This window comes from Lactuca sativa, chromosome 3 (assembly GCF_002870075.4).
Source record: "Lactuca sativa cultivar Salinas chromosome 3, Lsat_Salinas_v11, whole genome shotgun sequence".
Classification (NCBI taxonomy): Eukaryota; Viridiplantae; Streptophyta; class Magnoliopsida; order Asterales; family Asteraceae; genus Lactuca; species Lactuca sativa.
Genome location: NC_056625.2, coordinates 318,262,967 through 318,277,516, shown reverse-complemented (window position 1 = coordinate 318,277,516; position 14,550 = coordinate 318,262,967).

Sequence of the window (14,550 nt, the reverse complement as noted above, 5' to 3'; positions counted from 1 at the left end):
ATCATCTTCGTGTGGAATGCTTGTTCCACGGGATTTGGGAAGACCATAGTTGTCGTACTTTGACATCTACAAAACGGGAGAAAACAAATTCAAGTTAGTTGATCGATTGAGTCCTTAATAAATCACCCAAATGAGATATTAAGGCTAGGACCCAACACAATATTCCACAACTCGGGAGAGGGATGTCGTAACCCTAATTGCTGAACATTTGAAGGTAAGTGAATGACGATTCACTAATTTTCCACCATGAAAAACGAAAAACAGTTTAAGTCTTAAATGTATTGAAAACTCCTAGATCCTTTGAGATTCATTGAACCTTTTCAATGGCATGTTTAAATCTCGATATGCCCCTCTAGTTTGTGACTGGGATGCCGAGGATCACAAAGCGGGTGTGAATAACCATGCAAATCTACATGGTGCCCTCGCATGTTACAGTCACCTATTCGATGTGCCGGTAAACCACACACGCTCCACCGAACTATGACAAACATTGAGTCACCCTTTGCTACCTTTGCTTAGAACCATTTAGTGTGCCGGTTAACCACACACGCTCAACTAACATCTTCGCAAGGGTACAAAGTGTAATTTCATGGAATTGCATCAATTCACTTTTGCCTAAAGTAACTACGATGGGGAATTTTGAAAAGGCATTTAGTTACTTTTATACTTCATTATACTTATAATGGAAGGTTTTTGTCCTATCCTACCCGTTCGGCTAACGACCCTCCACTAGTCAAGAGTGGATACCCATTCAATCGCCATTTCATAGGCAATTTCCTTAAACACCCCTTATAGACCAGCTTCGTGAATGAGGCTTACTAACGGTAAGAATGACTTTTACTTATACATATATATATATATATATATATATATATATATATATATATATATATATATATATATATATATATAATGTTAGACTTTTAATGTTATATATAGTATAGGGTGTATTTTACACTTTTAAAATACTAGGTGGTCTAATTTAATAATTATACTTTTAATTTAATTAAATTGTACACCAAAATTTTATGGATTTACTAAATCTATTTTAATTATACACCTTAATTAATTAATAAAACCATAAGGGTGTGGTTTGAACTTTTCAAAACAATACTAGGGTTTTAGAATTTAACATTTCTAAATTAAACTTTTAATCAACTTTTAAATTCCAAAACTCGAGGGCAAGTTTTGAAACATTTCAAAACATTAGGGTTTAGAATTCAAATATTTCAAAATCAATCTTTTCAATCAAAATTTAAATTCCAAAACATGAGTGCAAATTTTGAAACCTTTTTCAAAACATTAGGGTTTCAACTATTTAAATTTCAAAACAAAACTTTTTAGTTCAAATTTAAACTATAAAACCTAAAGGGATTATTTTGAAACTTTTCCAAACTTTGTCAAGAATATTCTAGATCACATAATTCAAATAAGGCAATTAACTATTAATTGGTGGTTATCTAATTAGATGTAGTTCAAATTCTTGCAAGATAACGATCAAATAATTTCCATAATTTAACATTTAACAAATAAGGTAACAATTATCTAATTAGATGACCAAAATCTTTTATTTTGACAAGGATAATCATAAGGAATCAATAAAATTCGAATTTTATTCATTTTAAACAACTATGGCAATTATCCTAAGTCAAAATAGGTAAAAATCCCGAAACTACCGCCTTCTGACGCTCAAATTCGCCGAGTTCCTCTATAGACTCGCCAAGTTGGAGCTACTCGCCGAGTCCACATTGGAACTCGTCGAGTTCATCAGACAGGGGGCCAAAAAATCGATTTTACAGCTTGAACAAACAAACAAGGCATCAATACAATAGAAACCAATCAAGGCTCTGATACCACTGATGGGTTTTGGCTATAAGAACATCCTATGTGCTCATACAAACCCTAATGCTTGGATCTAAGTTTCTCTATTGTACATGCAATTCATCCAATACTATAAACCCTAGATCTAGTATATGATAATCAATATAACATATGAATTAGGGTTTAGATCGTACCTTGATTGTGATGTAGTAATAACAATCTCAAATCCTTCTTGTATTCACTTTAGAAAGCTTAGAGTCACAAATGTCACTCCTCTAATGGTTCACAAACACCAAGAGCAAGAGGATGAAGAAGAGAAGAGAAAGAGGCTGCCCAAAACATGTGGAAACCCTAACCAATTAGTTCACCACGTTTTTGGGGCTTAAGGGTTCTTTAAATAGTGAGGCTATTAGGTTTATCTAACAAGGAAACCCTAGTTTGGATGCTTAGGCCCTAAGCAACCCATGAACCCCCTTTTTAATCAGCCTTGGACGATTTCTAATGGGTTTCCCCGTAGAATTTGTCCAACCTTATATTATATGGTAATCCATAGCCCAATTGCAATTATCTTATAATTACAATTCCAGTCCCTTAAGTTTAATTAATCTCTTTTAGCCACAAACTTAATTCTTATTAATTCTTGACTAATATTAATTAAACAATATGATTTCTCCTTTAATATATTATTCTCATAATATATTAATAAATCATATTTAATCCTTTCTCTCCATAATTCATCCTATCAAGTTGCTTTGGTGAAGGCAACCCAAAGGTGATGGGTTTTATGCATAAGAACAATCCTATGTGCTCATAAAAACCCTAATGCTTGGATCTAGGTTTCTCTATTGTACATGCTTTGAATCCAAGACTAATAAACTTAGATCTAACATATTATGAACTGAATTAGGGTTTATAGAATTACCTTTGATTGTTATATAGCAATAACAATCAATTCCTTGCTTGGATTAGCTTCAAAAGCTTAGTGCCTCAAATGCTGCACCTCTAATGGAGTCACAAACACCATATACAACTTGGATGAAGAGGAGAAGAAAGGAGGCTGCCTAAAAACGACTAGAAACCCTAGAGAGTCAGTTGTCCACGTGTTTGGAGCCTAAGGGGTCCTTTATATACTTGTATGGGCTGCTAGGGTTTCATTCAAAACCCTAATGGACAGCTTAAACTCTAAGCAGCCCATGGAACCATCTGGATAAGGCCATGGACGAAAATATGATGGGCTCCCATCATAATTTTGTTCACCCCTTATTCCTTTAGCATTCCTTAGCCCAATAACTTAATTATCCAATAATTGCAGTCCAGTCCCCTGAATTTAATTAATCTCTTTTAGTCACAAAATTAATTATCAATTAATTCTTGACTAATATTAATTAAACAATATGATTTCTCCTTTAATATATTATTCTCATAATATATTAATAAATCATATTTAAACCTTTCTCTACTTAATTCATCCTACATATTGCTATGGTGAAGGCAACCCAAAAGGACCTTGCTCATAATTGGGTCAAGTACATACCAAAATAGTTATGGACTGAGACACTAATCCAATAGTCTCCCACTTGGATAAGTCTAATAACTATTTTCCATATGACTTCAGAACCTGATCATCAATCTTAGCTTGCAAAAGCCGTTGTCAACTCTAATCTTACCAGATAGCGTGTCCTCTAGATAAGGGATTATATATTCCTCCATTCTCAAGATACCGTACAGAAAAAAGACATGAATTTTAATCATTCTCTCTGTACTGTTTCCCGACTTCCGATTTATGACGACTGATAACAGACTACAATTGAACATATCAACTTAGTCCTGGCTTGGCCAAGCGCTTAGGTGTCATCACTAAATCATCGAGAGGCCCATAGATATCGCTTTTATCCCACTTTGGGTAAAAGGAATGGATAGACTTCGACTCAAATGCTCGCTTGCATTTATTGATCGAATCACACACAACAATAAGATTTATAACACCAAGTTACTGGTTCGTTTACTTATCATCAATGTGCAACCGACCAACAAATAACAACTCACATGTCTCGATTTTAAGAATATATAATATTATCGTCTCACTAATCACTCGTGATAAAACCATGAAGTGATCCAAGTGAGCGTCGGTTTAATCCAATACTCTAATCTTATCAAAGCATTCATGAATTCTGCAGCAAACTTGTGCCATATCTAAACACTTCAGACAATCTACAGATAGATTCATGACAATCTTTATTCATACCTACTCCCAACGTATGACTGACTGTGGATGTTTGAATAACCTAGTTATTCTAGAAGTCAAAACATGCAAACTGAAACATAATAATAATACTTAATGCTATATGGCCCCAAACTTGTGAGAGTAAATAAAACACTTATATTTAACCACCATATTGATTACTCATTATTTATCATTTAATGTTTCGGATAATCAACTTATTACTTGAATTACAACAACAATTTTCCCATGCTCCAAGCATGCACACTTTGTTTCCTATGGTCCATGTTTTGTGAAATAGATCACCTGAAAACTTTTCCAATGATGCTCATTTCACAATTCCTTAATCCTAATTATTAGTGTAAGAACACAAGGTTCTTGCCACTACTAGAATATGCTAGATTCTAACATTTTATGCAACGATCCCTTTGCAAAATCATAGCACAAAAGTCACCAACACTTAGCCAATGAAATTACAAGGTACTCTATCGGAAATTGTTACAAGATAATTCTATAGACGTGAAGTCTGACATTCAAAGTGCATTCCTTTGAACATCCTTCTTGCATAAAAATTTCTAAGCTAGACATAGATTCTCAATATCCAACTCCCAATATGGAAACATTTCCACATTTGCCATATGACAACTCATTCTTAATAGAATCTTATCTATTCATAATAATGTCGATATGGTCCATCCAATACCATACTCCCAACTAGTCATAAGCAACCAATCCTTAGCGAACTTTGGATCGTTCCTTTGATAGTTGTTTAATTATTTTAGTCAAAACCAATTCTAGTCCTTTTTCCCTCTTAATGCGCTAGACATTTTAAAAAATTTTAGAATGGTAAATATTATAGCATTTGCAATCGATGTTATACCCGAAGCGTATGGGACACGATGCATAATGTCTTACATAAAGATATGATACTTTACCAATCTTTTGCCATAATATTTGATGTGTCATGTTCTCACAATTCGAACTATGAAGAGGGATGCCTAATCATAATCGAATTTTGAGAACAAACAATGTATCCTTTGACTGAAAAAATCAAAATTTCTCAATCTATGCTTTAGATTTTGAAACGAAGTATAATATTCTCTCCCTTAATTATAGCAAAACAACTTTTCAAACCTTGCAACTTTGAAAATTGAATCTTTATTTTTCTATAATTAATATCGCTAACTTGCAATATTTGCCATAATAATCATACAAACATAACACTTATGCTCGCACTATTATGATGATTATTATCATATAAGCATATCACTTATGCTCCCACTAGCTTTGACATGTATTCAGAAAACAACTGAACTTCTAGAAAACAATGCTAATTAAATTCAACAAAATTCATATTTCTAATACCAGGTGCTTCGATAATCCTTTATCTAAGCTTCTTAAACTTATACACCTTTGGCTTAGATAGCTCATATGTGTGCTTAAACAATTTAGAACTTATGTTACTAAGTTCCAAATGTTCAAACTAATTGCCAAATCTCACAATTCGAACTATGGAAAGGGATGCTGTAACCATAATCGAATTTGAGAATACAGTTTTCACAATTGCTATATTCTTAAGATCTCTCTTAGTGAAAGCATTTCCTCACAATCATTTTCATGAAGGAGGGAATCTTGTTACACTTAGATTTTATGGTGTATGAGTTCCTATCCATGTGAATTTTCCAAAACCAAGGTTTGCGACAAATCCAAACTCATATGGACTGAACTTTCTTAATCTTGATTTCTTGCCCTATGGTAACACGAGTGCCCACCATGTCTTCCAAGTAGTTTAGTAACTTGTCCTTACATATCAATGTACTTTCCATCGACTAAGGCTTTAGTATGCATTCAAATGAGAACTCATAGATCTCACATACACAATTAATTCAATTGGAATGGAATAGAAACAAAATAATGTCAGCATGATAGGTTGTAAACCTCAAGTCGTGTGCTAGTGATGATCGATAAGGTTTATTCTTGATTTGTTCTTGAAACCTTTCAAGACCATTTATACTCCCACTGACTCCTTGACATATAAGATTCTCTTGTCAAGAAACATTTCTTGACAAAGCAAATACTCAAGAGTTAGTGTAGTTCTTATCAAGACAAAACACTTCACATAATTGGTCCTAGTTGGTCTTTGTCTTACCCAAGATAGCACAACTTACCAATTTCAAATGTGTAAGAATAAGAAAACTTTTCCAAGTTCCACATTTGATGAGTGTTATAAACCTACTTAAAACTTTTCACTCAATGTCACAATCTTGACTCTAAGACTTGATATTGGAACGAAGTATGGTTGACTTATTGATTTAACCATTTCTACAATACTTGATTCCTCTTCTTAGACATGCAATTGCACTAAGACTCACTTAGAGGATCTATTGAGACATGGTTCTTAATCTTTAAGAATTATCATAAAACATAATAAAGGGTACTCTCCCTTCTTTTTAGAAAGGAGAAACTTTTATCTTTCTGCCTACTTGATTCTTCTTTATTCGTTCTACTATTCGTTGAAACTCTTTCAATCAACTTAGAATTACACTTAATCTTATAAGTATAATCATATTTACTAAACCTTAGTAAATCATAACGAATATCTTTTTCACTCTTGTGGTGGACTTGATCAACGCACAACCTAGTGTACTTGATCTCCTAGTCCTTCAAATGACACTTTGTCAAAGAATTAGTCTAGGTTTCCCAAATGTGAATGTTTTTCATTCATCATACAATACACATTGCATGATTCCAAGTTTCTGTCCAATTGAAACTTGGGTGATCAGAAACTCTCCTTACTTGGTAAACTCTTGACACTTCTACAATTAACCTAATTAAGAATCAAATCCATTATTGCTAATAATAGAAACATTCAAACATCATTTTTTCATACATGCCATCGCAAGGATAAATAAATCAGATAAAATCAAAATTCATTTTACTGCGGAAAAAATTTGTCCTTACAATGAAATTCAATTGAAAAAACTATGTTATCACATATTTCGTTACAATCTATTCTAACTCCAAGTAGTAGCTCAAGAATCCATTCTTCGAGTAATGCGATCGAAATCCATTTCGTCATGATTAGATTCAGCTCACTTCTTTTCTCAAGCTTCCTATCTTTTCTTCGATCCAACAAAACATCAAAATGTAATCTTATCACAACATGTATTAAGAATCTAGAATAGGAACTCAAAAGAGTTAGATAATGGATTTTACCTGAAGTACAGCCATACGTCTTGACTCTCCCATCTCTTAGATCTCTCAGGTAGTTAGGGCAGCTTCGTCTCCAATGCCCTTTCTCTTGGAAATAAAAGCAAATGGACTCCTTTGGCACATCACATCGGACAATCACAGACTTAGTTCTTTCTGGATTTCCAATGTCGCCAGTGTCCATTGAAGTTTGGGAGTTTAATTCACTAGACAAATTTGCTTGACCAGCACGCCAATTCATTGCTGATTCAGCAGCTATAAGCAAATAGGTGAGATTAATGAGGGTCACGTCGTGGTCCATCATATAGTACTCTCTAACGAACTCACTATATGATTCAGGAAGTGACTGAAGAACCCAGTCAACAGCTAACTCACTTGAAATCTTGACACCCAACATGTTTAACCTGTCAATGCTTGACTTCATCTCTAAGATGTATGCACACACAGGTTTTCCATCTTCGTGTTTACTTGCCAAAAGGGCTTGAGTGAACTTGAATTTTTCAAAGCCTTTGAACTTGTGGGTCAGGGAGAATAATTGGAGGATGTGGAGGAAGTGAACCATGACTCTCATTTCCTTGATCGTATCTCGGAACGTCATCTTCATTTGGAAAGCTTGTTCCAAAGGATTTGGGAAGACCATTGTAAGATTCAGACATCTACAAAACGGGAGAAAATTCAAGTTAAGTTGATTAGAATTGTTGATGCAACACCCAAATGAAACATCAAGCTAGGATCCAACACAATAGTCTACAACCTAGAAGAGGGATGCCGTAATCTAGTTGTAGAATATTTGAAGGTAGGTAAATGATGATTTACCAATTTCCACCATGAAAAACGAAAAAGAAGTTTAAGTTTTAAATGAATTAAAACTCCTAGATCTTTTGAGATTCATAGAACTTTTCAATGGCATGTTTAATCTCGATTATGCCCTACAATTTGTGACTGGGATGCCGAGGTTCACAAACAAGGTGTGAATAACCATACGAATCACGTAGTGCGCCCAATGCTACTATCACATAATCAATGTGCCGGTTAGCCACACACGCTCCATTGATCTATGATAAGTATCGAGCCACCCTTCGCCACCAATGTCATCCCCAAATTAGTGTGCCGGTTAACCACACACGCTCCACTAACGTTTGACAAGGGTACAAAGTGTAATTCTATGCGTTAGCATACAATTTCACGTTTTGCCTAAAGTAACTATGATTTGGGAATTTGAAAAAGCATTTAGTTACTTTGTACTTCATTATATTTATAATGGAAGGTTTTTGTCCTATCCTACCCGTTCGGCTAACGACCATCCACTAGTCAAGAGTGCGGTGGGTAAGAGTGGATACCCATTCAATCGCCATTTTATAGGCAATTTCCTTAAACACCCCTTATAGACCAGCTTCGTGAATGAGGCCTATTAACGGTAAGACTGACTGTTTACTCATACATATAGAATATTAGACTTTTAATATTATATATAGTATAGGGTGTATTTTACACTTTTAAAATACTAGGTGGTTTAATTTAGTAAAATTACACTTTTAATTTAATTAAATGTAAACCAAAACTTTATGGGTTTATTAAATCACTTTTAATTATACACTTTAATTAATTAATAAAACCATAGGGGTGTGATTTGAACTTTTCAAATTACTAGGGTTTTAGAATTTAACATTTCAAAATTAAACTTTTAATCAAATTTTAAATTCCAAAACTTGAGGGCAAGTTTTGAAACATTTCAAAACATTAGAGATCAAACATCAAATAATTCAAATTAAACAATTAATTTCATAATTAACTATATTTGACCTAATCTTATTTTAGTCATTAGATAATTACCAAATAACTTTAAATAATCCATATTTATCACATAAATAACCAATATTTAAAAGATTTGAAATTATCTATTGTTTTGGCAAGGATAAACATATAATTAAGATAAAATTCGGATTTTAACTTCATAAAACAATTTAAGCATCAAATCCAAGTCAAAACAGCAGCTAAATCCCGAAATACCCTCTGCCTGACGCACTGACTCACCGAGTCAGACCTGGACTCGTCGAGTAGGGCCAACTCGCCGAGTCCAGATACTGACTTGCCGAGTTGAGTCGGGCAGAGGCAAAAGACTCGTTTTTCAGCAAACAAAACAGTTAAGCATCACATACAACTGAAACCAATCAAGGCTCTGATACCGTTGATGGGTTTTATGCATAAGAACAATCCTATATGCTCATACAAACCCTAATGCTTGGATCTAGGTTTCTCTATTGTACATGCTTTGAATCCAAGACTAATAAACTTAGATCTAACATATTATGAACTGAATTAGGGTTTATAGAATTACCTTTGATTGTTATATAGGAATCACAATCAATTCCTTGCTTGGATTGGCTTCAAAAGCTTAGTGCCTCAAATGCTGCACCTCTAATTGAGTCACAAACACTATATACAACTTGGATGAAGAGGAGAAGAAAGGAGGCTGCCCAAAAACGACTAGAAACCCTAGAGAGTCAGTTGTCCACGTTTTTGGAGCCTAAGGGGTCCTTTATATACTTGTGTGGGCTGCTAGGGTATCAGTCAAAAGCCTAATGGACAGCTTAAACTCGAAGCAGCCCATGGAACCTTCTGGATAAGGCCAGGGACGAAAATATGATGGGCTCCCATCATAATTTCGTTCACCCCTTATTCCTTTAGCATTCCATAGCCCAATAACTTAATTATCCAATAATTGCAGTCCAGTCCCCAGAATTTAATTAATCTCTTTTAGTCACAAAATTAATTATCAATTAACTCTTGACTAATATTAATTAAACAATATAATTTCTCCTTTAATATATTATTCTCATAATATATTAATAAATCATATTTAAACCTTTCTCTCCTTAATTGATCCTACATATTGCTATGGTGAAGGCAACCCAAAAGGACCTTGCTCATAATCGGGTTAAGTACATACCAAAATAATTATGGACTTAGACACTAATCCAACAAAAGGACCATGCAGCATCGAGTCAAGTAAATACCAAAATAGTTATGGACTTAGACACTAATCCAACAGGTAGTCCGGGCACCCCAAAATTGCTCGACAGTATGTGTGCTATGTGAGCGTATGGTATGTGGTATGATGGGGGAACTCACTAAGCTTCGTGCTTACAGTTTTTAGTTTTGGTTTCAGGTATTTCGTGTTTAAAGGAAAGGAGTCGGCTTGATCGCAGCGCATCACACTATGTTTTCCGCACATGAGATCTTTGGGAATGCACTCTGATATGGTTTTATGATGATATGTTTTGATTATTGACACTTTGGATTCGACATGAGATATTATTATGAATGTTTTTATACTGATGGTTTTATGTAATAAGTTATTTAAAAATGAAAATTTTGGCCTTGAAAATTGGGATGTTACAAGTTGGTATCTGAGCCTTGGTTTGTGGGATTCGGGCACACTCCCGGGTGTGTCTGAACTCAAACTATGGACTTGGTATGAGAATTTTCAAAAGTAAAACCTTTTTTATAAAACGATGTTTGAAAAGAGAAAAGAGCTTTGAAAAGAACAGGGTGTGTGATATGTGCAATCAGCTGAGTTCAAGTAAGTTTTCCCGAAGATACCCATACATGTTATGATATGTTATGTTATGTTATGATATGATTATGAGAACTGCATTCTAGATTAGGGCTGACGGTCTAGGAGGATGCCTTATATGCCTATTGTATGTGCTTGTAGACTTGCATGCTAGTACTCATCAATCAGTGATAGGATAGCTTGTTTAGGTTATGCCTTATTGTATGAGCCTTTGAATTGCATGTATAGACTCCTGGTTAAAGGATAGAATGGATTTGATTGGATTATGAGGGTTAGATTTTTCCATTGTCTGAATGCTGCTTGCTTTGTGCTTTGTGGGATTATTAGTAATGTGAGCTAGCTATTAAGTGAATATGCTAAGTCACATGTGGCATAGGCTGGATAATCTTAGAGTAATAGATTTGACCCTATTGCATAGCTCTTGTTTGAGTCCAACCGTAATTGGGATGGGTCTCTTACTCGAAGGATTATCTGATCTCTGTTGCATGTGGCTATATTCATAGGGTAGCTAGTTGACATTATTAGGAATCTTTCAGCAGCTGAGAATTGGGGTGAGTGTGGGAACCTAGGAAAGCCTAGGATATGTTTCAGTGGGTTAGTAGCGAGGCTCAGTAAGACTTGAGTGTACCAGTTTGAGGAAGTGACTTAGAGGATTCGGGAGGATTGCTGAGGAAAGTATGGATAGGTATGGAAGGTAGTATTGGGCCCATACTACTGAAAGCACACGATCCGTACTCGAATCGGTGAGAGTCTTGGAGAATCTGAGAAGCTTCGTGGAGAAGTTTGTGACCTAGTTTGGGGACAGAGGATGTTCTAGTTGTTGCAGCTTAGCCATGGGCAAGTGCGCTAGTGAGCATGATATAGTGTCAGACCCTGAATGACATGATTTCTAAGAGGTTGCAGATGCGAGATCGATTTGGTAGCACTTTGAGAAAAGAGAGTCGTGCCAGGTGCGTATAGTAGGGGGTTCCGGGGAGAGACCCAAGACTTCCGACCATCGAATGAAAGGCCAGCAGGGCCGGAGTCAGTGAAGCATGTACGGAAAAGCGCACAAGGGAGTTTGTCGCTCTAAGGGTTTAGGTGTTGGAATAGTGTCTAAGGCTGCAACTATATTTGGCAAGTATTTGACCCGGTTGTGCATGGTCCTTTTGGGTTGCCTTCACCATAGCAACTTGACAGGATGATTTATAATGAGAGAAGAAATATTATTAATATATTATGAGAATAATATAAGGAATAATAATATTGTTATTTGATTAATTTAAGTCATAAATTAATTAGGAATTAATTTGGTGACTTAAAGAGATTAATTGAATAAAGGGGCATAAACTGTCAATTGTATGATAGTTGTATTTTGGGCTATGTTTCCTTATGAATACGGGAGTGGACGATTTTAGGGTTAGGAAAGGCCTAGAAATCGTCCAAGGCTTATCAATAAGGAGATTGGATTGCTTAGGGCCTATGTTATCCAATTAGGGTTTAGGGCTAAGAAAATCGGGACCCTTGGTATTGGAGAAACCCTGGCTGACTTTTCTCACCCTTCTATTTGTCTTTAATCATCCTCTTGCTAAGTTGGTGTTTGTAAGCCATTAGAGGAGTCACATTTGTGACTCTAAGCTTCAAGGACAAGAAGATTCAAGCAAGCAATTCAAGGTAATCTTTCAGATTTGATTTCATGTGTTGTGATATGAATGTTTTCATTAGATCTATCAATCAAAGTCTTGGATACATTGCATGTTTAATTAGAGAAACCTAGATCCAAGCATTAGGGTTTGTATGTGCACATAGGAATGTTCTTATGGCTCAAACCCGTCAGTGGTATCATAGCCTTGATTGGTTTCTATTGAATTGATGCATTGGTTGCTTGATTGTTGATTGCAAAATTCGTTTTTTGTCTTTCTGCCTGATGAACTCGGCGAGTACATTGTGGTACTCGGCGAGTTCGAGTGTCAGAAGGAGCTAGTTTTAGGATTTCTAGCTGTTTATCTTATGGAAAGTTGCCTTTATCTTAATGGATCAATATAAATCCGATTTTAACATATATTTGAGTATATCCTTGACCTAATTGAAGATATTTACCAATAAATTGAATAATAATTTCCTTATGTAATAATTGATTGATTATTTTAATTAAATTGGTAAATTGTTTTGCAAAAACAATTAAATAAATCAAATATGGATAATTATGTGATTATTTGTTATTTGATCCCTTATGTTTGGAAAAGTTTAAAACTTGTCCTCAAGTTTTGAAATTTATGTTTTGTGATTAAAATTTTAATTTAGACAATTTAAATTTCAAACCCTAGAATTTTACAAGTTTAAAATTCAACCCTATACTAATATAATATTACAAGATTAATATATATATATATATATATATATATATATATATATATATATATATATATAAAATTAAAATGTTAGTCTTACCATTAGTAGGCCTCATTCACGAAGTCGGTCTACAAGGTGGGTATGAGGTTGCTGCCTATAAAATGACGCTTAATGGGTGTACACTCACACCCACCGCTTGCTAAGAAGTTAGTGGAGCGTGTGTGGTTTACCGGCACACTAATTGGTTCTAAACAAAGGTGGCAAAGGGTGATTCATTGTTTATCATAGTTCGATTGAGCATGTGTGGTTTACCAGCACATCGAATAGGTGATTTTTACAATGAAGGCACCGTGTAGATTTGCATGGTTATTCACACCCATTCTGAGATCCTCGGCATCCCAGTCACAAACGAGAGGGGCATATCGAGATTTAAACATGCCATTGAAAAGTTCAATGAATCTCATCGAAAACTAAGAGTTCTCAATATATTTAGAACTTAAGGTTATGTTTTCATGGTGGAGAATTAGTGAATCGTCATTCACCTACCTTCAAATTATTTGCATGTTGGATTACAACATCCCTTTTCTAATATGTAAATAATGTTGTTGGATCCTAGCCCTAATTTTTCTTATTGGGTGATAATTAGGGATTTTAAATTCTAATCAATCTTTGTCCTTTCTATTTGTAGATGTCAAACGCGAACAACGCTGCTGCTAGCTCGTTCACATTGATGAGCCTTTGCCAAAAGGTGACTTTCAATGGAACAAACTTTAGCGAATGGATAAGATACATTCGCACGATTGCTCGCTACGAGGACAAGGAGTATGTCCTTGACGAGAAGCTCGAGAAGATCAACCCAGAAATCGCTACTCCGGCTGAAATGACTGCTTTTGAGACTCATGAACGTGATGCGACGAAGGTTCATTGCATCATGATAGCCATAATGAACGTCGAATTCCAAAAGTCCTATGAGGACATGTGTCCGTACGAAATGCACCAAGACTTGTTGGAGAGATACCATCAAAACACGAGGCAGGAGCATTACGAGATCTTCACTAACATTATCTCCGCTAAAATGGGACATGGAGAATCTCTAACCATACACTTGCAAAAGATGCAAAGGTATGTCGATCGCCTTCGCAAGTTGAATGTCGACTTTGGGGAAGACTTGGCTATCGACATGGTCTTTCACTCCTTGCCTCCATGTTACAACCAATTCAGGATGACCTACCACATGAACAAGGAAGAGGTCACCCTAAGTAAGCTCCAAGGTCTCCTTAGGGTTGCTGAGAGCAACCTCAAGGGCAAGTCTGTTGCACCCACTCCCAATCCACCTGCTGCTCCTGTTTTGGCCAATGGGCAGGGAAGGGGCAAGAAGAGGAAGGTTCCG